This window comes from Haliotis asinina, chromosome 9, assembly GCF_037392515.1.
Source record: "Haliotis asinina isolate JCU_RB_2024 chromosome 9, JCU_Hal_asi_v2, whole genome shotgun sequence".
Taxonomy (NCBI): Eukaryota; Metazoa; Mollusca; class Gastropoda; order Lepetellida; family Haliotidae; genus Haliotis; species Haliotis asinina.
Genome location: NC_090288.1, coordinates 19094294 through 19121099, shown reverse-complemented (window position 1 = coordinate 19121099; position 26806 = coordinate 19094294). Strand labels below are relative to the sequence as shown.

Below are 26806 nucleotides of genomic sequence, written 5' to 3'. Positions count from 1 at the left end.
GACTACATACTCTCGCAAAGATGATACAGCACCAACAGTTAGATACAGTGAGACTACATACTCTCGCAATGATGATACGGCACCAACAGTTAGATACAGTGAGAATACATACTCTCGCAAAGATGATGCGGCACCAACAGCTACATACAGTGAGAATACATACTCTCGCAATGATGATAAAGCACCAACAGCTAGATACAGTGAGACTACATACTCTCGCAATGATGATACAGCACCAACAGTTACATACAGTGAGACTACATACTCTCGCAATGATGATACAGCACCAACAGTTAGATACAGTGAGACTACATACTCTCGCAGTGATGATACGGCACCAACAGCTAGATACAGTGAGACTACATACTCTCGCAAAGATGATACAGCACCAACAGTTAGATACAGTGAGACTACATACTCTCGAAATGATGATACAGCACCAACAGCTAGATACAGTGAGACTACATACTCTCGCAATGATGATACGGCACCAACAGCTAGATACAGTGAGACTACATACTCTCGAAATGATGATACGGCACCAACAGCTAGATACAGTGAGACTACATACTCTCGCAATGATGATACAGCACCAACAGTTAGATACAGTGAGACTACATACTCTCGCAATGATGATACGGCACCAACAGCTACATACAGTGAGACTACATACTCTCGCAATGATGATACGGCACCAACAGCTAGATACAGTGAGACTACATACTCTCGAAATGATGATACGGCACCAACAGTTAGATACAGTGAGACTACATACTCTCGCAATGATGATACAGCACCAACAGTTAGATACAGTGAGACTACATACTCTCGCAATGATGATACGGCACCAACAGTTAGATACAGTGAGACTACATACTCTCGCAATGATGATACAGCACCAACAGTTAGATACAGTGAGACTACATACTCTCGCAATGATCATACTACATACTCTCGCAATGATGATACGGCACCAACAGCTACATACAGTGAGAATACATACTCTCGCAATGATGATACGGCACCAACAGTTAGATACAATGCGACTACATACGCTCGCAATGATGATACGGCACCAACAGCTAGATACAGTGAGACTACATACTCTCGCAATGATGATACAGCATCAACAGCTAGATACAGTGAGACTACATACTCTCGCAATGATGATACGGCACCAACAGTTAGATACAGTGAGACTACATACTCTCGCAATGATGATACAGCACCAACAGCTAGATACAGTGAGACTACATACTCTCGCAATGATGATGCGGCACCAACAGCTAGATACAGTGAGAATACATACTCTCGCAATGATGATACGGCACCAACAGTTACATACAGTGAGACTACATACTCTCGCAATGATGATGCGGCACCAACAGCTAGATACAGTGAGAATACATACTCTCGCAATGATCATACAACACCAACAGGTAGATGCAGTGAGACTACATACTCTCTCAAAGATGATACGGCACCAACAGCTAGATACAGTGAGAATACATACTCTCGCAATGATGATACGGCACCAACAGTTAGATACAATGAGACTACATACTCTCGCAATGATGATACGGCACCAACAGTTAGATACAGCGAGACTACATACTCTCGCAAAGATAATGCGGCACCAACAGCTACATACAGTGAGAATACATACTCTCGCAATGATGATGAAGCACCAACAGCTAGATACAGTGAGACTACATACTCTCGCAATGATGATACAGCACCAACAGTTACATACAGTGAGACTACATACTCTTGCAATGATGATACAGCACCAACAGTTAGATACAGTGAGACTACATACTCTCGCAATGATGATACGGCACCAACAGCTACATACAGTGAGACTACATACTCTCGCAAAGATGATACAGCACCAACAGTTAGATACAGTGAGACTACATACTCTCGCAATGATGATATGGCACCAACAGCTACATACAGTGAGAAAACATACTCTCGCAATGATGATACGGCACCAACAGCTAGATACAGTGAGACTACATACTCTCGCAATGATGATACGGCACCAACAGCTAGATACAGTCAGAATACATACTCTCGCAATGATGATTCAGCACCAACAGTTAGACACAATGAGACTACATACTCTCGCAATGATGATACGGTACCAACAGCTAGATACAGTGAGAATACATACTCTCGCAATGATGATACAGCATGAACAGCTAGATACAGTGAGACTACATACTCTCGCAATGATGATACGGCACCAACAGTTAGATACAGTGAGACTACATACTCTCGCAATGATGATACAACACCAACAGTTAGATACAGTGAGACTACATACTCTCGCAATGATGATGCGGCACCAACAGCTAGATACAGTGAGAATACATACTCTCGCAATGATGATACGGCACCAACAGCTACATGCAGTAAGACTACATACTCTCGCAATGATGATACGGCACCAACAGCTAGATACAGTGAGACTACATACTCTCGCAATGATCATACAACATCAACAGGTAGATGCAGTGAGACTACATACTCTCGCAAAGATGATATGGCACCAACAGCTAGATACAGTGAGAATACATACTCTCGCAATGATGATACGGCACCAACAGTTAGATACAGTGAGACTACATACTCTCGCAATGATGATACGGCACGAACAGTTAGATACAGTGAGACTACATACTCTCGCAATGATGATGAAGCACCAACAGTTAGATACAGTCAGACTACATACTCTCGCAATGATGATCCGGCACCAACAGTTAGATACAGTGAGACTACATACTCTCGCAATGATGATGCGGCACGAACAGTTAGATACAGTGAGACTACATACTCTCGCAATGATGATAAAGCACCAACAGTTAGATACAGTGAGACTACATACTCTCGCAATGATGATACGGCACCAACAGTTAGATACAGTGAGACTGCATACTCTCGCAGTGATCATACAACACCAACAGGTAGATGCAGTGAGACTGCATACTCTCGCAAAGATGATACGGCACCAACAGCTAGATACAGTGAGAATACATACTCTCGCAATGATGATAAAGCACCAACACCTAGATACAATGAGACTACATACTCTCGCAATGATGATACGGCACCAACAGTTAGATACAGTGAGACTACATACTCTCGCAATGATGATACTGCATACTCTCGCAATGATGATACGGTACCAACAGGTAGATACCGTGAGACTATATACTCTCGCAATGATGATACGTCACCAACAGCTACATACAGTGAGAATACATAGTCTCGCAATGATAATAAAGCACCAACAGCTAGATACAGTGAGACTACATACTCTCGCAATGATGATACGGCACCAACAGCTAGATACAGTGAGACTACATACTCTCGCAATGATGATACAGCACCAACAGTTAGATACAGTGAGACTACATACTCTCGCAATGATGATACGGCACCAAGAGTTACATGCAGTAAAACTACATACTCTCGAAATGATGATACGGCACCAACTGTTAGATAGAGTGAGACTACATACTCTCGCAATGATCATACAGCACCAACAGTTAGATACAGTGAGACTACATACTCTCGCAATGATGATACGGCACCAAGAGTTACAGGCAGTAAAACTACATACTCTCGCAATGATGATACGGCACCAACAGTTAGATACAGTGAGAATACATACTCTCGCAATGATGATACAGCACCAACAGTTAGATACAGTGAGACTACATACTCTCGCAATGATCATACTACACACTCTCGCAATGATGATACGGCACCAACAGCTAGACACAGTGAGAATACATACTCTCGCAATGATGATACGGCACCAACAGTTAGATAGAATGAGACTACATACGCTCGCAACGATGATACGGCACCAACAGCTAGATACAGTGAGACTACATACTCTCGCAATGATGATACAGCATCAACAGTTAGATACAGTGAGACTACATACTCTCGCAATGATGATACGGCACCAACAGTTAGATACAGTGAGACTACATACTCTCGCAATGATGATACGGCACCAACAGCTAGATACAGTGAGACTACATACTCTCGCAAAGATGATACAGCACCAACAGTTAGATACAGTGAGACTACATACTCTCGCAATGATGATACAGCACCAACAGCTAGATACAGTGAGACTACATACTCTCGCAATGATGATACGGCACCAACAGTTAGATACAGCGAGACTACATACTCTCGCAAAGATGATGGGGCACGAACAGCTACACACAGTGAGAATACATACTCTCGCAATGACGATAAAGCACCAACAGCTAGATACAGTGAGACTACATACTCTCGCAATGATGATACAGCACCAACAGTTACATACAGTGAGACTACATACTCTCGCAATGATGATACAGCACCAACAGTTAGATACAGTGAGACTACATACTCTCGCAATGATGATACGGCACCAACAGCTAGATACAGTGAGACTACATACTCTCGCAAAGATGATACAGCACCAACAGTTAGATACAGTGAGACTACATACTCTCGCAATGATGATACAGCACCAACAGCTAGATACAGTGAGACTACATACTCTCGCAATGATGATACGGCACCAACAGCTAGATACAGTGAGACTACATACTCTCGAAATGATGATACGGCACCAACAGCTAGATACAGTGAGACTACATACTCTCGCAATGATGATACAGCAAGAACAGTTAGATACAGTGAGACTACATACTCTCGCAATGATGATACGGCACCAACAGTTAGATACAGTGAGACTGCATACTCTCGCAGTGATCATACAACACCAACAGGTAGATGCAGTGAGACTGCATACTCTCGCAAAGATGATACGGCACCAACAGCTAGATACAGTGAGAATACATACTCTCGCAATGATGATAAAGCACCAACACCTAGATACAATGAGACTACATACTCTCGCAATGATGATACGGCACCAACAGTTAGATACAGTGAGACTACATACTCTCGCAATGATGATACTGCATACTCTCGCAATGATGATACGGTACCAACAGGTAGATACCGTGAGACTATATACTCTCGCAATGATGATACGTCACCAACAGCTACATACAGTGAGAATACATAGTCTCGCAATGATAATAAAGCACCAACAGCTAGATACAGTGAGACTACATACTCTCGCAATGATGATACGGCACCAACAGCTAGATACAGTGAGACTACATACTCTCGCAATGATGATACAGCACCAACAGTTAGATACAGTGAGACTACATACTCTCGCAATGATGATACGGCACCAAGAGTTACATGCAGTAAAACTACATACTCTCGAAATGATGATACGGCACCAACTGTTAGATAGAGTGAGACTACATACTCTCGCAATGATCATACAGCACCAACAGTTAGATACAGTGAGACTACATACTCTCGCAATGATGATACGGCACCAAGAGTTACAGGCAGTAAAACTACATACTCTCGCAATGATGATACGGCACCAACAGTTAGATACAGTGAGAATACATACTCTCGCAATGATGATACAGCACCAACAGTTAGATACAGTGAGACTACATACTCTCGCAATGATCATACTACACACTCTCGCAATGATGATACGGCACCAACAGCTAGACACAGTGAGAATACATACTCTCGCAATGATGATACGGCACCAACAGTTAGATAGAATGAGACTACATACGCTCGCAACGATGATACGGCACCAACAGCTAGATACAGTGAGACTACATACTCTCGCAATGATGATACAGCATCAACAGTTAGATACAGTGAGACTACATACTCTCGCAATGATGATACGGCACCAACAGTTAGATACAGTGAGACTACATACTCTCGCAATGATGATACGGCACCAACAGCTAGATACAGTGAGACTACATACTCTCGCAAAGATGATACAGCACCAACAGTTAGATACAGTGAGACTACATACTCTCGCAATGATGATACAGCACCAACAGCTAGATACAGTGAGACTACATACTCTCGCAATGATGATACGGCACCAACAGTTAGATACAGCGAGACTACATACTCTCGCAAAGATGATGGGGCACGAACAGCTACACACAGTGAGAATACATACTCTCGCAATGACGATAAAGCACCAACAGCTAGATACAGTGAGACTACATACTCTCGCAATGATGATACAGCACCAACAGTTACATACAGTGAGACTACATACTCTCGCAATGATGATACAGCACCAACAGTTAGATACAGTGAGACTACATACTCTCGCAATGATGATACGGCACCAACAGCTAGATACAGTGAGACTACATACTCTCGCAAAGATGATACAGCACCAACAGTTAGATACAGTGAGACTACATACTCTCGCAATGATGATACAGCACCAACAGCTAGATACAGTGAGACTACATACTCTCGCAATGATGATACGGCACCAACAGCTAGATACAGTGAGACTACATACTCTCGAAATGATGATACGGCACCAACAGCTAGATACAGTGAGACTACATACTCTCGCAATGATGATACAGCAAGAACAGTTAGATACAGTGAGACTACATACTCTCGCAATGATGATACGGCACCAACAGTTAGATACAGTGAGACTACATACTCTCGCAATGATGATGCAGCACCAACAGTTAGATACAGTGAGACTACATACTCTCGCAATGATCATACTACATACTCTCGCAATGATGATACGGCACCAACAGCTAGATACAGTGAGAATACATACTCTCGCAATGATGATACGGCACCAACAGTTAGATACAATGAGACTACATACGCTCGCAATGATGATACGGCACCAACAGCTAGATACAGTGAGACTACATACTCTCGCAATGATGATACAGCATCAACAGCTAGATACAGTGAGACTACATACTCTCGAAATGATGATACGGCACCAACAGTTAGATACAGTGAGACTACATACTCTCGCAATGATGATACAGCACCAACAGTTAGATACAGTGAGACTACATACTCTCGCAATGATGATGCGGCACCAACAGCTAGATACAGTGAGAATACATACTCTCGCAATGATGATACGGCACCAACAGCTACATGAAGTGAGACTACATACTCTCGCAATGATGATGCGGCACCAACAGCTAGATACAGTGAGAATACATACTCTCGCAATGATCATACAACACCAACAGGTAGATGCAGTGAGACTACATACTCTCTCAAAGATGATACGGCACCAACAGCTAGATACAGTGAGACTACATACTCTCGCAATGATGATACGGCACCAACAGTTAGAAACAGCGAGACTACATACTCTCGCAAAGATGATGGGGCACCAACAGCTACATACAGTGAGAATACATACTCTCGCAATGATGATAAAGCACCAACAGCTAGATACAGTGAGACTACATACTCTCGCAATGATGATACTGCATACTCTCGCAATGATGATACGGTACCAACAGTTAGATACCGTGAGACTATATACTCTCGCAATGATGATACGTCACCAACAGCTACATACAGTGAGAATACATAGTCTCGCAATGATAATAAAGCACCAACAGCTAGATACAGTGAGACTACATACTCTCGCAATGATGATACGGCACCAACAGCTAGATACAGTGAGACTACATACTCTCGCAATGATGATACAGCACCAACAGTTAGATACAGTGAGACTACATACTCTCGCAATGATGATACGGCACCAAGAGTTACAGGCAGTAAAACTACATACTCTCGAAATGATGATACGGCACCAACTGTTAGATAGAGTGAGACTACATACTCTCGCAATGATCATACAGCACCAACAGTTAGATACAGTGAGACTACATACTCTCGCAATGATGATACGGCACCAAGAGTTACAGGCAGTAAAACTACATACTCTCGCAATGATGATACGGCACCAACAGTTAGATACAGTGAGAATACATACTCTCGCAATGATGATACAGCACCAACAGTTAGATACAGTGAGACTACATACTCTCGCAATGATCATACTACACACTCTCGCAATGATGATACGGCACCAACAGCTAGACACAGTGAGAATACATACTCTCGCAATGATGATACGGCACCAACAGTTAGATAGAATGAGACTACATACGCTCGCAATGATGATACGGCACCAACAGCTAGATACAGTGAGACTACATACTCTCGCAATGATGATACAGCATCAACAGTTAGATACAGTGAGACTACATACTCTCGCAATGATGATACGGCACCAACAGTTAGATACAGTGAGACTACATACTCTCGCAATGATGATACGGCACCAACAGCTAGATACAGTGAGACTACATACTCTCGCAAAGATGATACAGCACCAACAGTTAGATACAGTGAGACTACATACTCTCGCAATGATGATACAGCACCAACAGCTAGATACAGTGAGACTACATACTCTCGCAATGATGATACGGCACCAACAGTTAGATACAGTGAGACTACATACTCTCGCAATGATGATACGGCACCAACAGTTAGATACAGTGAGAATACATACTCTCGCAATGATGATAAAGCACCAACAGCTAGATACAGTGAGACTACATACTCTCGCAATGATGATACAGCACCAACAGTTACATACAGTGAGACTACATACTCTCGCAATGATGATACAGCACCAACAGTTAGATACAGTGAGACTACATACTCTCGCAATGATGATACGGCACCAACAGCTAGATACAGTGAGACTACATACTCTCGCAAAGATGATACAGCACCAACAGTTAGATACAGTGAGACTACATACTCTCGCAATGATGATACAGCACCAACAGCTAGATACAGTGAGACTACATACTCTCGCAATGATGATACGGCACCAACAGCTAGATACAGTGAGACTACATACTCTCGCAATGATGATACGGCACCAACAGCTAGATACAGTGAGACTACATACTCTCGCAATGATGATACAGCACCAACAGTTAGATACAGTGAGACTACATACTCTCGCAATGATGATACGGCACCAACAGTTAGATACAGTGAGACTACATACTCTCGCAATGATGATGCAGCACCAACAGTTAGATACAGTGAGACTACATACTCTCGCAATGATCATACTACATACTCTCGCAATGATGATACGGCACCAACAGCTAGATACAGTGAGAATACATACTCTCGCAATGATGATACGGCACCAACAGTTAGATACAATGAGACTACATACGCTCGCAATGATGATACGGCACCAACAGCTAGATACAGTGAGACTACATACTCTCGCAATGATGATACAGCATCAACAGCTAGATACAGTGAGACTACATACTCTCGAAATGATGATACGGCACCAACAGTTAGATACAGTGAGACTACATACTCTCGCAATGATGATACAGCACCAACAGTTAGATACAGTGAGACTACATACTCTCGCAATGATGATGAGGCACCAACAGCTAGATACAGTGAGAATACATACTCTCGCAATGATGATACGGCACCAACAGCTACATGAAGTGAGACTACATACTCTCGCAATGATGATGCGGCACCAACAGCTAGACACAGTGAGAATACATACTCTCGCAATGATCATACAACACCAACAGGTAGATGCAGTGAGACTACATACTCTCTCAAAGATGATACGGCACCAACAGCTAGATACAGTGAGACTACATACTCTCGCAATGATCATACGGCACCAACAGTTAGAAACAGCGAGACTACATACTCTCGCAAAGATGATGGGGCACCAACAGCTCCATACAGTGAGAATACATACTCTCGCAATGATGATAAAGCACCAACAGCTAGATACAGTGAGACTACATACTCTCGCAATGATGATACAGCACCAACAGTTACATACAGTGAGACTACATACTCTCGCAATGATGATACAGCACCAACAGGTAGATACAGTGAGACTACATACTCTCGCAATGATGATACGGCACCAACAGCTAGATACAGTGAGACTACATACTCTCGCAAAGATGATACAGCACCAACAGTTAGATACAGTGAGACTACATACTCTCGCAATGATGATACAGCACCAACAGTTACATACAGTGAGACTACATACTCTCGCAATGATGATACAGCACCAACAGTTAGATACAGTGAGACTACATACTCTCGCAATGATGATACGGCACCAACAGCTAGATACAGTGAGAATACATACTCTCGCAATGATGATAAAGCACCAACAGCTAGACACAGTGAGACTACATACTCTCGCAATGATCATACTACACACTCTCGCAATGATGATACAGCACCAACAGTTAGATACAGTGAGACTACATACTCTCGCAATGATGATACGGCACCAACAGCTAGATACAGTGAGACTACATACTCTCGCAAAGATGATACAGCACCAACAGTTAGATACAGTGAGACTACATACTCTCGCAATGATGATACGGCACCAACAGCTAGATACAGTGAGACTACATACTCTCGCAATGATGATACGGCACCAACAGTTAGATACAGCGAGACTACATACTCTCGCAAAGATGATGGGGCACCAACAGCTACATACAGTGAGAATACATACTCTCGCAATGATGATAAAGCACCAACAGCTAGATACAGTGAGACTACATACTCTCGCAATGATGATACAGCACCAACAGTTACATACAGTGAGACTACATACTCTCGCAATGATGATACAGCACCAACAGTTAGATACAGTGAGACTACATACTCTCGCAATGATGATACGGCACCAACAGCTAGATACAGTGAGACTACATACTCTCGCAAAGATGATACAGCACCAACAGTTAGATACAGTGAGACTACATACTCTCGCAATGATGATACAGCACCAACAGCTAGATACAGTGAGACTACATACTCTCGCAATGATGATACGGCACCAACAGCTAGATACAGTGAGACTACATACTCTCGCAAAGATGATGGGGCACCAACAGCTAGATACAGTGAGACTACATACTCTCGCAATGATGATACAGCACCAACAGTTAGATACAGTGAGACTACATACTCTCGCAATGATGATACGGCACCAACAGTTAGATACAGTGAGACTACATACTCTCGCAATGATGATGCAGCACCAACAGTTAGATACAGTGAGACTACATACTCTCGCAATGATCATACTACATACTCTCGCAATGATGATACGGCACCAACAGCTAGATACAGTGAGAATACATACTCTCGCAATGATGATACAGCACCAACAGTTAGATACAATGAGACTACATACGCTCGCAATGATGATACGGCACCAACAGCTAGATACAGTGAGACTACATACTCTCGCAATGATGATACAGCATCAACAGCTAGATACAGTGAGACTACATACTCTCGCAATGATGATACGGCACCAACAGTTAGATACAGTGAGAATACATACTCTCGCAATGATGATACAGCACCAACAGTTAGATACAGTGAGACTACATACTCTCGCAATGATGATGCGGCACCAACAGCTAGATACAGTGAGAATACATACTCTCGCAATGATGATACGGCACCAACAGCTACATGAAGTGAGACTACATACTCTCGCAATGATGATGCGGCACCAACAGCTAGATACAGTGAGAATACATACTCTCGCAATGATCATACAACACCAACAGGTAGATGCAGTGAGACTACATACTCTCTCAAAGATGATACGGCACCAACAGCTAGATACAGTGAGAATACATACTCTCGCAATGATGATACGGCACCAACAGTTAGATACAATGAGACTACATACTCTCGCAATGATGATACGGCACCAACAGTTAGATACAGTGAGACTACATACTCTCGCAATGATGATACAGCACCAACAGTTAGATACAGTGAGACTACATACTCTCGCAATGATGATACGGCACCAACAGTTAGATACAGTGAGACTACATACTCTCGCAATGATGATACAGCACCAACAGTTAGATACAGTGAGACTACATACTCTCGCAATGATCATACTACATACTCTCACAATGATGATACGGCACCAACAGGTAGACACAGTGAGAATACATACTCTCGCAATGATGATACGGCACCAACAGTTAGATACAATGAGACTACATACGCTCGCAATGATGATACGGCACCAACAGTTAGATACAGTGAGACTACACACTCTCGCAATGATGATACAGCATCAACAGCTAGATACAGTGAGACTACATACTCTCGCAATGATGATACGGCACCAACAGTTAGATACAGTGAGACTACATACTCTCGCAATGATGATACAGCACCAACAGTTAGATACAGTGAGACTACATACTCTCGCAAAGATGATACGGCACCAACAGTTAGATACAGTGAGAATACATACTCTCGCAATGATGATACAGCACCAACAGTTAGATACAGTGAGACTACATACTCTCGCAATGATCATACTACACACTCTCGCAATGATGATACGGCACCAACAGCTAGACACAGTGAGAATACATACTCTCGCAATGATGATACGGCACCAACAGTTAGATAGAATGAGACTACATACGCTCGCAATGATGATACAGCACCAACAGCTAGATACAGTGAGACTACATACTCTCGCAATGATGATACGGCACCAACAGTTAGATACAGCGAGACTACATACTCTCGCAAAGATGATGGGGCACCAACAGCTACATACAGTGAGAATACATACTCTCGCAATGATGATAAAGCACCAACAGCTAGATACAGTGAGACTACATACTCTCGCAATGATGATACAGCACCAACAGTTACATACAGTGAGACTACATACTCTCGCAATGATGATACAGCACCAACAGTTAGACACAGTGAGACTACATACTCTCGCAATGATGATACGGCACCAACAGCTAGATACAGTGAGACTACATACTCTCGCAAAGATGATACAGCACCAACAGTTAGATACAGTGAGACTACATACTCTCGCAATGATGATACAGCACCAACAGCTAGATACAGTGAGACTACATACTCTCGCAATGATGATACGGCACCAACAGCTAGATACAGTGAGACTACATACTCTCGAAATGATGATACGGCACCAACAGCTAGATACAGTGAGACTACATACTCTCGCAATGATGATACAGCACCAACAGTTAGATACAGTGAGACTACATACTCTCGCAATGATGATACGGCACCAACAGTTAGATACAGTGAGACTACATACTCTCGCAATGATGATGCAGCACCAACAGTTAGACACAGTGAGACTACATACTCTCGCAATGATCATACTACATACTCTCGCAATGATGATACGGCACCAACAGCTAGATACAGTGAGAATACATACTCTCGCAATGATGATACGGCACCAACAGTTAGATACAATGAGACTACATACGCTCGCAATGATGATACGGCACCAACAGCTAGATACAGTGAGACTACATACTCTCGCAATGATGATACAGCATCAACAGCTAGATACAGTGAGACTACATACTCTCGCAATGATGATACGGCACCAACAGTTAGATACAGTGAGACTACATACTCTCGCAATGATGATACAGCACCAACAGTTAGATACAGTGAGACTACATACTCTCGCAATGATGATGCGGCACCAACAGCTAGATACAGTGAGAATACATACTCTCGCAATGATGATACGGCACCAACAGCTACATGAAGTGAGACTACATACTCTCGCAATGATGATGCGGCACCAACAGCTAGATACAGTGAGAATACATACTCTCGCAATGATCATACAACACCAACAGGTAGATGCAGTGAGACTACATACTCTCTCAAAGATGATACGGCACCAACAGCTAGATACAGTGAGAATACATACTCTCGCAATGATGATACGGCACCAACAGTTAGATACAATGAGACTACATACTCTCGCAATGATGATACGGCACCAACAGTTAGATACAGTGAGACTACATACTCTCGCAATGATGATACAGCACCAACAGTTAGATACAGTGAGACTACATACTCTCGCAATGATGATACGGCACCAACAGTTAGATACAGTGAGACTACATACTCTCGCAATGATGATACAGCACCAACAGTTAGATACAGTGAGACTACATACTCTCGCAATGATCATACTACATACTCTCACAATGATGATACGGCACCAACAGGTAGACACAGTGAGAATACATACTCTCGCAATGATGATACGGCACCAACAGTTAGATACAATGAGACTACATACGCTCGCAATGATGATACGGCACCAACAGTTAGATACAGTGAGACTACATACTCTCGCAATGATGATACAGCACCAACAGTTAGATACAGTGAGACTACATAATCTCGCAATGATGATACAGCATCAACAGCTAGATACAGTGAGACTACATACTCTCGCAAAGATGATACAGCACCAACAGTTAGACACAGTGAGACTACATACTCTCGCAATGATGATACAGCACCAACAGCTAGATACAGTGAGACAACATACTCTCGCAATGATGATACGGCACCAACAGTTAGATACAGCGAGACTACATACTCTCGCAAAGATGATGCGGCACCAACAGCTACATACAGTGAGAATACATACTCTCGCAATGATGATAAAGCACCAACAGCTAGATACAGTGAGACTACATACTCTCGCAATGATGATACAGCACCAACAGTTACATACAGTGAGACTACATACTCTCGCAATGATGATACAGCACCAACAGTTAGATACAGTGAGACTACATACTCTCGCAATGATGATACGGCACCAACAGCTAGATACAGTGAGACTACATACTCTCGCAAAGATGATACAGCACCAACAGTTAGATACAGTGAGACTACATACTCTCGCAATGATGATACAGCACCAACAGCAAGATACAGTGAGACTACATACTCTCGCAATGATGATACGGCACCAACAGCTAGATACAGTGAGACTACATACTCTCGAAATGATGATACGGCACCAACACCTAGATACAGTGAGACTACATACTCTCGCAATGATGATACAGCACCAACAGTTAGATACAGTGAGACTACATACTCTCGCAATGATGATACGGCACCAACAGTTAGATACAGTGAGACTACATACTCTCGCAATGATGATGCAGCACCAACAGTTAGATACAGTGAGACTACATACTCTCGCAATGATCATACTACATACTCTCGCAATGATGATACGGCACCAACAGCTAGATACAGTGAGAATACATACTCTCGCAATGATGATACGGCACCAACAGTTAGATACAATGAGACTACATACGCTCGCAATGATGATACGGCACCAACAGCTAGATACAGTGAGACTACATACTCTCGCAATGATGATACAGCATCAACAGCTAGATACAGTGAGACTACATACTCTCGCAATGATGATACGGCACCAACAGTTAGATACAGTGAGACTACATACTCTCGCAATGATGATACAGCACCAACAGTTAGATACAGTGAGACTACATACTCTCGCAATGATGATGCGGCACCAACAGCTAGATACAGTGAGAATACATACTCTCGCAATGATGATACGGCACCAACAGCTACATGAAGTGAGACTACATACTCTCGCAATGATGATGCGGCACCAACAGCTAGATACAGTGAGAATACATACTCTCGCAATGATCATACAACACCAACAGGTAGATGCAGTGAGACTACATACTCTCTCAAAGATGATACGGCACCAACAGCTAGATACAGTGAGAATACATACTCTCGCAATGATGATACGGCACCAACAGTTAGATACAATGAGACTACATACTCTCGCAATGATGATACGGCACCAACAGTTAGATACAGTGAGACTACATACTCTCGCAATGATGATACAGCACCAACAGTTAGATACAGTGAGACTACATACTCTCGCAATGATGATACGGCACCAACAGTTAGATACAGTGAGACTACATACTCTCGCAATGATAATACAGCACCAACAGTTAGATACAGTGAGACTACATACTCTCGCAATGATCATACTACATACTCTCGCAATGATGATACGGCACCAACAGGTAGACACAGTGAGAATACATACTCTCGCAATGATGATACGGCACCAACAGTTAGATACAATGAGACTACATACGCTCGCAATGATGATACGGCACCAACAGTTAGATACAGTGAGACTACATACTCTCGCAATGATGATACAGCATCAACAGCTAGATACAGTGAGACTACATACTCTCGCAATGATGATACGGCACCAACAGTTAGATACAGTGAGACTACATACTCTCGCAATGATGATACAGCACCAACAGTTAGATACAGTGAGACTACATACTCTCGCAAAGATGATACGGCACCAACAGTTAGATACAGTGAGAATACATACTCTCGCAATGATGATACGGCACCAACAGCTAGATACAGTGAGACTACATACTCTCGCAATGATCATACTACACACTCTCGCAATGATGATACGGCACCAACAGCTATACACACTGAGAATACATACTCTCGCAATGATGATACGGCACCAACAGTTAGATACAGTGAGACTACATACTCTCGCAATGATGATTCGGCACCAACAGCTAGATACAGTGAGACTGCATACTCTCGCAAAGATGACACGGCACCAACAGCTAGATACAGTGAGAATACATACTCTCGCAATGATGATACGGCACCAACAGTTAGATAGAATGAGACTACATACGCTCGCAATGATGATACGGCACCAACAGCTAGATACAGTGAGACTACATACTCTCGCAATGATGATACAGCATCAACAGCTAGATACAGTGAGACTACATACTCTCGCAATGATGATACGGCACCAACAGTTAGATACAGTGAGACTACATACTCTCGCAATGATGATACGGCACCAACAGCTAGATACAGTGAGACTACATACTCTCGCAATGATGATACAGCACCAACAGCTAGATACAGTGAGACTACATACTCTCGCAATGATGATACGGCACCAACAGTTAGATATAGCGAGACTACATACTCTCGCAAAGATGATGCGGCACCAACAGCTACATACAGTGAGAATACATACTCTCGCAATGATGATAAAGCACCAACACCTAGATACAGTGAGACTACATACTCTCGCAATGATGATACAGCACCAACAGTTACATACAGTGAGACTACATACTCTCGCAATGATGATACAGCACCAACAGTTAGATACAGTGAGACTACATACTCTCGCAGTGATGATACGGCACCAACAGCTAGATACAGTGAGACTACATACTCTCGCAAAGATGATACAGCACCAACAGTTACATACAGTGAGACTACATACTCTCGCAATGATGATACAGCACCAACAGCTAGAAACAGTGAGACTACATACTCTCGCAATGATGATACGGCACCAACAGCTAGATACAGTGAGACTACATACTCTCGAAATGATGATACGGCACCAACAGCTAGATACAGTGAGACTACATACTCTCGCAATGATGATACAGCACCAACAGTTAGATACAGTGAGACTACATACTCTCGCAATGATGATACAGCACCAACAGCTACATACAGTGAGACTACATACTCTCGCAATGATGATACGGCACCAACAGCTAGATACAGTGAGACTACATACTCTCGAAATGATGATACGGCACCAACAGTTAGATACAGTGAGACTACATACTCTCGCAATGATGATACAGCACCAACAGTTAGATACAGTGAGACTACATACTCTCGCAATGATGATACGGCACCAACAGTTAGATACAGTGAGACTACATACTCTCGCAATGATGATACAGCACCAACAGTTAGATACAGTGAGACTACATACTCTCGCAATGATCATACTACATACTCTCGCAATGATGATACGGCACCAACAGCTACATACAGTGAGAATACATACTCTCGCAATGATGATACGGCACCAACAGTTAGATACAATGCGACTACATACGCTCGCAATGATGATACGGCACCAACAGCTAGATACAGTGAGACTACATACTCTCGCAATGATGATACAGCATCAACAGCTAGATACAGTGAGACTACATACTCTCGCAATGATGATACGTCACCAACAGTTAGATACAGTGAGACTACATACTCTCGCAATGATGATACAGCACCAACAGTTAGATACAGTGAGACTACATACTCTCGCAATGATGATGCGGCACCAACAGCTAGATACAGTGAGAATACATACTCTCGCAATGATGATACGGCACCAACAGCTACATGAAGTGAGACTACATACTCTCGCAATGATGATGCGGCACCAACAGCTAGATACAGTGAGAATACATACTCTCGCAATGATCATACAACACCAACAGGTAGATGCAGTGAGACTACATACTCTCTCAAAGATGATACGGCACCAACAGCTAGATACAGTGAGAATACATACTCTCGCAATGATGATACGGCACCAACAGTTAGATACAATGAGACTACATACTCTCGCAATGATGATACGGCACCAACAGTTAGATACAGCGAGACTACATACTCTCGCAAAGATGATGCGGCACCAACAGCTACATACAGTGAGAATACATACTCTCGCAATGATGATAAAGCACCAACAGCTAGATACAGTGAGACTACATACTCTCGCAATGATGATACAGCACCAACAGTTACATACAGTGAGACTACATACTCTCGCAATGATGATACAGCACCAACAGTTAGATACAGTGAGACTACATACTCTCGCAATGATGATACGGCACCAACAGTTAGATACAGTGAGACTACATACTCTCGCAATGATGATATGGCACCAACAGCTACATACAGTGAGAAAACATACTCTCGCAATGATGATACGGCACCAACAGCTAGATACAGTGAGACTACATACTCTCGCAATGATGATACGGCACCAACAGCTAGATACAGTCAGAATACATACTCTCGCAATGATGATTCGGCACCAACAGTTAGACACAATGAGACTACATACTCTCGCAATGATGATACGGTACCAACAGCTAGATACAGTGAGAATACATACTCTCGCAATGATGATACAGCATGAACAGCTAGATACAGTGAGACTACATACTCTCGCAATGATGATACGGCACCAACAGTTAGATACAGTGAGACTACATACTCTCGCAATGATGATACAACACCAACAGTTAGATACAGTGAGACTACATACTCTCGCAATGATGATGCGGCACCAACAGCTAGATACAGTGAGAATACATACTCTCGCAATGATGATACGGCACCAACAGCTACATGCAGTAAGACTACATACTCTCGCAATGATGATACGGCACCAACAGCTAGATACAGTGAGACTACATACTCTCGCAATGATCATACAACATCAACAGGTAGATGCAGTGAGACTACATACTCTCGCAAAGATGATATGGCACCAACAGCTAGATACAGTGAGAATACATACTCTCGCAATGATGATACGGCACCAACAGTTAGATACAGTGAGACTACATACTCTCGCAATGATGATACGGCACGAACAGTTAGATACAGTGAGACTACATACTCTCGCAATGATGATGAAGCACCAACAGTTAGATACAGTCAGACTACATACTCTCGCAATGATGATCCGGCACCAACAGTTAGATACAGTGAGACTACATACTCTCGCAATGATGATGCGGCACGAACAGTTAGATACAGTGAGACTACATACTCTCGCAATGATGATAAAGCACCAACAGTTAGATACAGTGAGACTACATACTCTCGCAATGATGATACGGCACCAACAGTTAGATACAGTGAGACTGCATACTCTCGCAATGATCATACAACACCAACAGGTAGATGCAGTGAGACTGCATACTCTCGCAAAGATGACACGGCACCAACAGCTAGATACAGTGAGAATACATACTCTCGCAATGATGATAAAGCACCAACAGCTAGATACAATGAGACTACATACTCTCGCAATGATGATACGGCACCAACAGTTAGATACAGTGAGACTACATACTCTCGCAATGATGATACTGCATACTCTCGCAATGATGATACGGTACCAACAGTTAGATACCGTGAGACTATATACTCTCGCAATGATGATACGTCACCAACAGCTACATACAGTGAGAATACATACTCTCGCAATGATGATAAAGCACCAACAGCTAGATACAGTGAGACTACATACTCTCGCAATGATGATACGGCACCAACAGCTAGATACAGTGAGACTACATACTCTCGCAATGATGATACAGCACCAACAGTTAGATACAGTGAGACTACATACTCTCGCAATGATGATACGGCACCAAGAGTTACAGGCAGTAAAACTACATACTCTCGAAATGATGATACGGCACCAACAGTTAGATAGAGTGAGAATACATACTCTCGCAATGATCATACAGCACCAACAGTTAGATACAGTGAGACTACATACTCTCGCAATGATGATACGGCACCAACAGCTAGATACAGTCAGAATACATACTCTCGCAATGATGATACGGCACCAACAGTTAGATACAATGAGACTACATACTCTCGCAATGATGATACGGCACCAACAGCTAGATACAGTGAGAATACATACTCTCGCAATGATGATAAAGCACCAACAGCTAGATACAATGAGACTACATACTCTCGCAATGATGACACGGCACCAACAGTTAGATACAGTGAGACTACATACTCTCGCAATGATGATACTGCATACTCTCGCAATGATGATACGGCACCAACAGTTAGATACCGTGAGACTATATACTCTCGCAATGATGATACGTCACCAACAGCTACATACAGTGAGAATACATACTCTCGCAATGATGATAAAGCACCAACAGCTAGATACAGTGAGACTACATACTCTCGCAATGATGATACGGCACCAACAGCTAGATACAGTGAGACTACATACTCTCGCAATGATGATACAGCACCAACAGTTAGATACAGTGAGACTACATACTCTCGCAATGATGATACGGCACCAAGAGTTACAGGCAGTAAAACTACATACTCTCGAAATGATGATACGGCACCAACAGTTAGATAGAGTGAGACTACATACTCTCGCAATAATCATACAGCACCAACAGTTAGATACAGTGAGACTACATACTCTCGCAATGATGATACGGCACCAAGAGTTACAGGCAGTAAAACTACATACTCTCGAAATGATGATACGGCACCAACAGTTAGATAGAGTGAGAATACATACTCTCGCAATGATCATACAGCACCAACAGTTAGATACAGTGAGACTACATACTCTCGCAATGATGATACGGCACCAACAGCTAGATACAGTCAGAATACATACTCTCGCAATGATGATACGGCACCAACAGTTAGATACAATGAGACTACATACTCTCGCAATGATGATACGGCACCAACAGCTAGATACAGTGAGAATACATACTCTCGCAATGATCATACAGCATCAACAGCTAGATACAGTGAGACTACATACTCTCGCAATGATGATACGGCACCAACAGTTAGATACAGTGAGACTACATACTCTCGCAATGATGATACAACACCAACAGTTAGATACAGTGAGACTACATACTCTTGCAATGATGATACGGCACCAACAGCTAGATACAGTCAGAATACATACTCTCGCAATGATGATACGGCACCAACAGCTACATGCAGTAAGACTACATACTCTCGCAATGATGATACGGCACCAACAGCTAGATACAGTGAGACTACATACTCTCGCAATGATCATACAACACCAACAGGTAGATGCAGTGAGACTACATACTCTCGCAAAGATGATACGGCACCAACAGCTAGATACAGTGAGAATACATACTCTCGCAATGATGATACGGCACCAACAGTTAGATACAGTGAGACTACATACTCTCGGAATGATGATAAAGCACCAACAGTTAGATACAGTGAGACTACATACTCTCGCAATGATGATAAAGCACCAACAGTTAGATACAGTGAGACTACATACTCTCGCAATGATGATACGGCACCAACAGTTAGATACAGTGAGACTACATACTCTCGCAATGATGATACGGCACGAACAGTTAGATACAGTGAGACTACATACTCTCGCAATGATGATAAAGCACCAACAGTTAGATACAGTGAGACTACATACTCTCGCAATGATGATACGGCACCAACAGTTACATACAGTGAGAGTGCATACTCTCGCAATGATCATACAACACGAACAGGTAGATACAGTGAGACTACATACTCTCGCAAAGATGATACGGCACCAACAGCTAGATACAGTGAGAATACATACTCTCGCAATGATGATAAAGCACCAACAGCTAGATACAATGAGACTACATACTCTCGCAATGATGATACGGCACCAACAGTTAGATACAGTGAGACTACATACTCTCGCAATGATGATACTGCATACTCTCGCAATGATGATACGGCACCAACAGTTAGATACCGTGAGAATACATACTCTCGCAATGATGATAAAGCACCAACAGCTAGATACAGTGAGACTACATACTCTCGCAATGATGATACGGCACCAACAGCTAGATACAGTGAGACTACATACTCTCGCAATGATGATACAGCACCAACAGTTAGATACAGTGAGACTACATACTCTCGCAATGATGATACGGCACCAAGAGTTACAGGCAGTAAAACTACATACTCTCGAAATGATGATACGGCACCAATAGTTAGATAGAGTGAGACTACATACTCTCGCAATGATGATACAGCACCAACAGTTAGATACAGTGAGACTACATACTCTCGCAATGATGATACGGCACCAAGAGTTACAGGCAGTAAAACTACATACTCTCGAAATGATGATACGGCACCAACAGCTACATACAGTGAGACTACATACTCTCGCAATGATCATACAGCACCAACAGTTAGATACAGTGAGACTACATACTCTCGCAATGATGATACGGCACCAACAGCTACAGACAGTGAGACTACATACTCTCGCAAAAATGATACGGTACCAACAGCTAGATACAGTGAGAATACATACTCTCGCAATGATGATACGGCACCAACAGCTACATACAGTGAGACTACATACTCTCGAAATGATGATACGGCACCAAGAGTTACAGGCAGTAAAACTACATACTCTCGAAATGATGATACGGCACCAACAGCTACATACAGTGAGACTACATACTCTCGCAAAAATGATACGGTACCAACAGCTAGATACAGTGAGAATACATACTCTCGCAATGATGATACGGCACCAACAGCTACATACAGTGAGACTACATACTCTCGAAATGATGATACGGCACCAAGAGTTACAGGCAGTAAAACTACATACTCTCGAAATGATGATACGGCACCAACAGCTACATACAGTGAGAATACATACTCTCGCAATGATCATACAGCACCAACAGTTAGATGCAGTGAGAATACATACTCTCGGAATGATGATACAGCACCAACAGTTAGATACAGTGAGACTACATACTCTCGCAATGATGATACAGCACCAACAGCTAGATACAGTGAGACTACATACTCTCGCAATGATGATACGGCACCAACAGTTAGATACAGTGAGACTACATACTCTCGCAATGATGATACAGCACCAACAGCTAGATACAGTGAGACTACATACTCTCGCAATGATGATACTACATACTCTCGCAATGATGATACAGCACCAACAGTTAGATACAGTGAGACTACATACTCTCGCAATGATGATACGGCACCAAGAGTTACAGGCAGTAAAACTACATACTCTCGAAATGATGATGCGGCACCAACAGCTACATACAGTGAGACTACATACTCTCGCAATGATCATACAGCACCAACAGTTAGATACAGTGAGACTACATACTCTCGCAATGATGATACGGCACCAACAGCTAGATACAGTGAGACTACATACTCTCGAAATGATGATACGGCACCAACAGCTACATACAGTGAGACTACATACTCTCGCAATGATCATACAGCACGAACAGTTAGATACAGTGAGAATACATACTCTCGCAATGATGATACAGCACCAACAGCTAGATACAGTGAGACTACATACTCTCGCAAAGATGATACGGCACCAACAGTTAGATACAGTGAGACTACATACTCTCGCAATGATGATACAGCACCAACAGCTACATACAGTGAGAATACATACTCTCGCAATGATGATACAGCACCAACAGCTAGATACAGTGAGACTACATACTCTCGCAATGATGATACAGCACCAACAGCTAGATACAGTGAGACTACATACTCTCGCAATGATCATACGGCACCAACAGCTAGATACAGCGAGACTACATACTCTCGCAATGATGATACAGCACCAACAGCTAGATACAGTGAGACTACATACTCTCGCAATGATGATACAGCACCAACAGCTAGATACAGTGAGACTACATACTCTCGCAAAGATGATACGGCACCAACAGCTAGATACAGTGAGACTACATACTCTCGAAATGATGATACAGCACGAACAGCTAGATACAGTGAGAGTACATACTCTCGCAATGATGATACCGCAACAGGTTTGCATACTCAGTGATCCGTAAACCAAGGAAGGTGCAGATGAACATGAAGTAGGTCAACAGTTAGCCGTGAAATTTGTACAAGTCCATTAATGCGTGGACGATACCCTGTCACTGTGCCTCCACCACGCCAGACTAACGAGTTGTCAACTTACAGTTCACGACGGTGCCGGTAAGGGAAAAAGAAATGCCGGTTATATTTGAAGTAGAAATTTTGTTGAGGTGGCCTCACGCTCGGTCTTGAAATGTAGGTCACCTGCAGATGTTGTAGCGTGAGGCGATCTCCCGGCCAGGAAAACCAGCTGCCGTTGCCTAGCGACAGCTCAGCTAAAGCACGGCCACGGTGCAGATAACGAACGTCGAGCGTGATTGTAATGGTCTGGCACACCTCAGGCGAAACAGACAAGGATAGCGGGTCTGGCTGAACGATTCACGCGATTTACTAGCCGGAGCTTTACTGGCCGGAACCCACACAAACACGGATGGAAAGGTTACAACGAGCTCGTACAAATTTACGATTTTATCCTCTCATGAAATATGTACAATGCGTACGCATTCACAGGGGAGACGGACAGTGTGCTTTCATTAACATTAGCTTACGACTGTCCCAACGCTAAGAGTCTCGGAAATCTAGCCCCTAAAGAATCTAGGCTGTGACCCTGGAGCAGTAACCTGGAGGTGCATGTACCATGGGATATACCTCCACGCCCATTAAATTTATGTACAAAATAAGTGACACCCTACCCCAACCCCCACCTGCTGTCATGAACAAAATCAATTAATGTCCAAAATAAGTGACTCCCCTCGCCCCCTCTCCCACGCATATGTGATGCATGTGATGTACAAAATCAATGCCGGTCGTTCTTAGGCCATGTGCTCAAATTGTTGACCCCGCCTTGTATCCCCAGAGCTAGCTTTTTCAAGTTGGTGACTCTCATTACTCCTCCTCAAATCTTGCACCCTGCTATTTTTCCCGCAGGTATTGCCACAGCAAAGTGCCACAGCAAGAAATTCCCCTGCTTGATATTCACAGAGTTTACATTTGAACGTTTTGTCAAAACGAGGCAAATCTTTCCACTAGATTTCGCAGACGACATAAGAAAAACAGATTTAGAGTTATCTCCCTTCCATCGATTTGCATTCGCAAAATATCGGTTATTTATATGCACCATGCGTTATTCAATGTTATTCGAGATAAAGAAGTATTACCACGAAGTGCAGGGGGGTGTACCCCTCCTCTGGATCCGCCTATACTGCTTCTGGTATTTGTACATACGTAAATTTTTTGTGTATTTCTATGTTTTTAATGAATTCACTGAGCTGAATATTTGTCTTTTGTGTTTCTATCAGTTATTTTTTAATAAACTATGTGTAGATTCTACTTGGACAAAGAAATAAAACCAACAACATGTAACTGAAAAAAATCTTAATTTAGGTAGATATTAATTGATAAAAAGATCATTTAATTTTTCGTATCTTGTCCTTGTTGACGGCCGGATATGGGTGTTACGTTATGGCAAGATATGAAAAAAAGGTGTAATAATCTCTTCATAATCCATAAAAAGAGCAGATTTGAATATATTGTGAGACGATCTTGTCTTAGAGCCGAAGGCGTATTAGTCAAGTTCTGGCTTCAGGTCCAACCGTTCTACGATATTTGTCCGTCTCGGGATGGTGACACGCACTGTAGTCATACGATCTCGGGCAGTAACATATACGGACATATTGTCTGGCAGGCGGTTACAAATATTGTGTTTTGAGCACATTTCATTCGGATCTGGTGATTATCTATTTGCGCTACATCGTTTATTGCCGGCTATTAGATGTCCGCGGTGTTGATTTTACTGTTTCAGTAGTCGAACGGGTTTCATATTACACGGGTAATCGAGTCTTTATGTCCATGTTAGATACTTCATTGAGGTGAATTAGAAGAGGTGAACCCAGCACACAAGGGATATGATAAATAAAGTCAAGTTTACTAATGGATAACAGGTTCAACATCTCTCTGATATTTGTTCATTTGTCAGGGAACAAATATAACGCCGAACACTTTACCCTACATCAACTTTATTATTTACTTTAGCATTAACCGTCCTGCTCTTATGGAATGAATGGATAGTATATATCTACAAATATTGTCCAAAACAATCTTAGCGCTTGCTCAACCACTCACTCACTCAGGACCCATCTCAATCACCATCCATCCCACTCACACACTTACTCACCCACCCGCCCACCATTTTAATGACAATCCTTCCTAACCACTCACTATCTCACCCACCATCAAATCCATTCACACA

The 26806-nt window shown here is 42.7% G+C and overlaps 1 protein-coding gene across 1 annotated transcript in view; it reads right to left on the bottom strand.

Moving 5' to 3' along the window:
• LOC137295580 (uncharacterized) overlaps nucleotides 1–24835 on the bottom strand; it is a 43099-nt gene extending 18264 nt beyond the window's left edge. The window contains exon 1 of the mRNA XM_067826995.1: nucleotides 24662–24835. The gene's annotated coding sequence lies outside the window, so the exon portion shown is untranslated. The remainder of the gene's footprint in view (nucleotides 1–24661) is intronic.
• Nucleotides 24836–26806: the final 1971 nt, after the last annotated feature.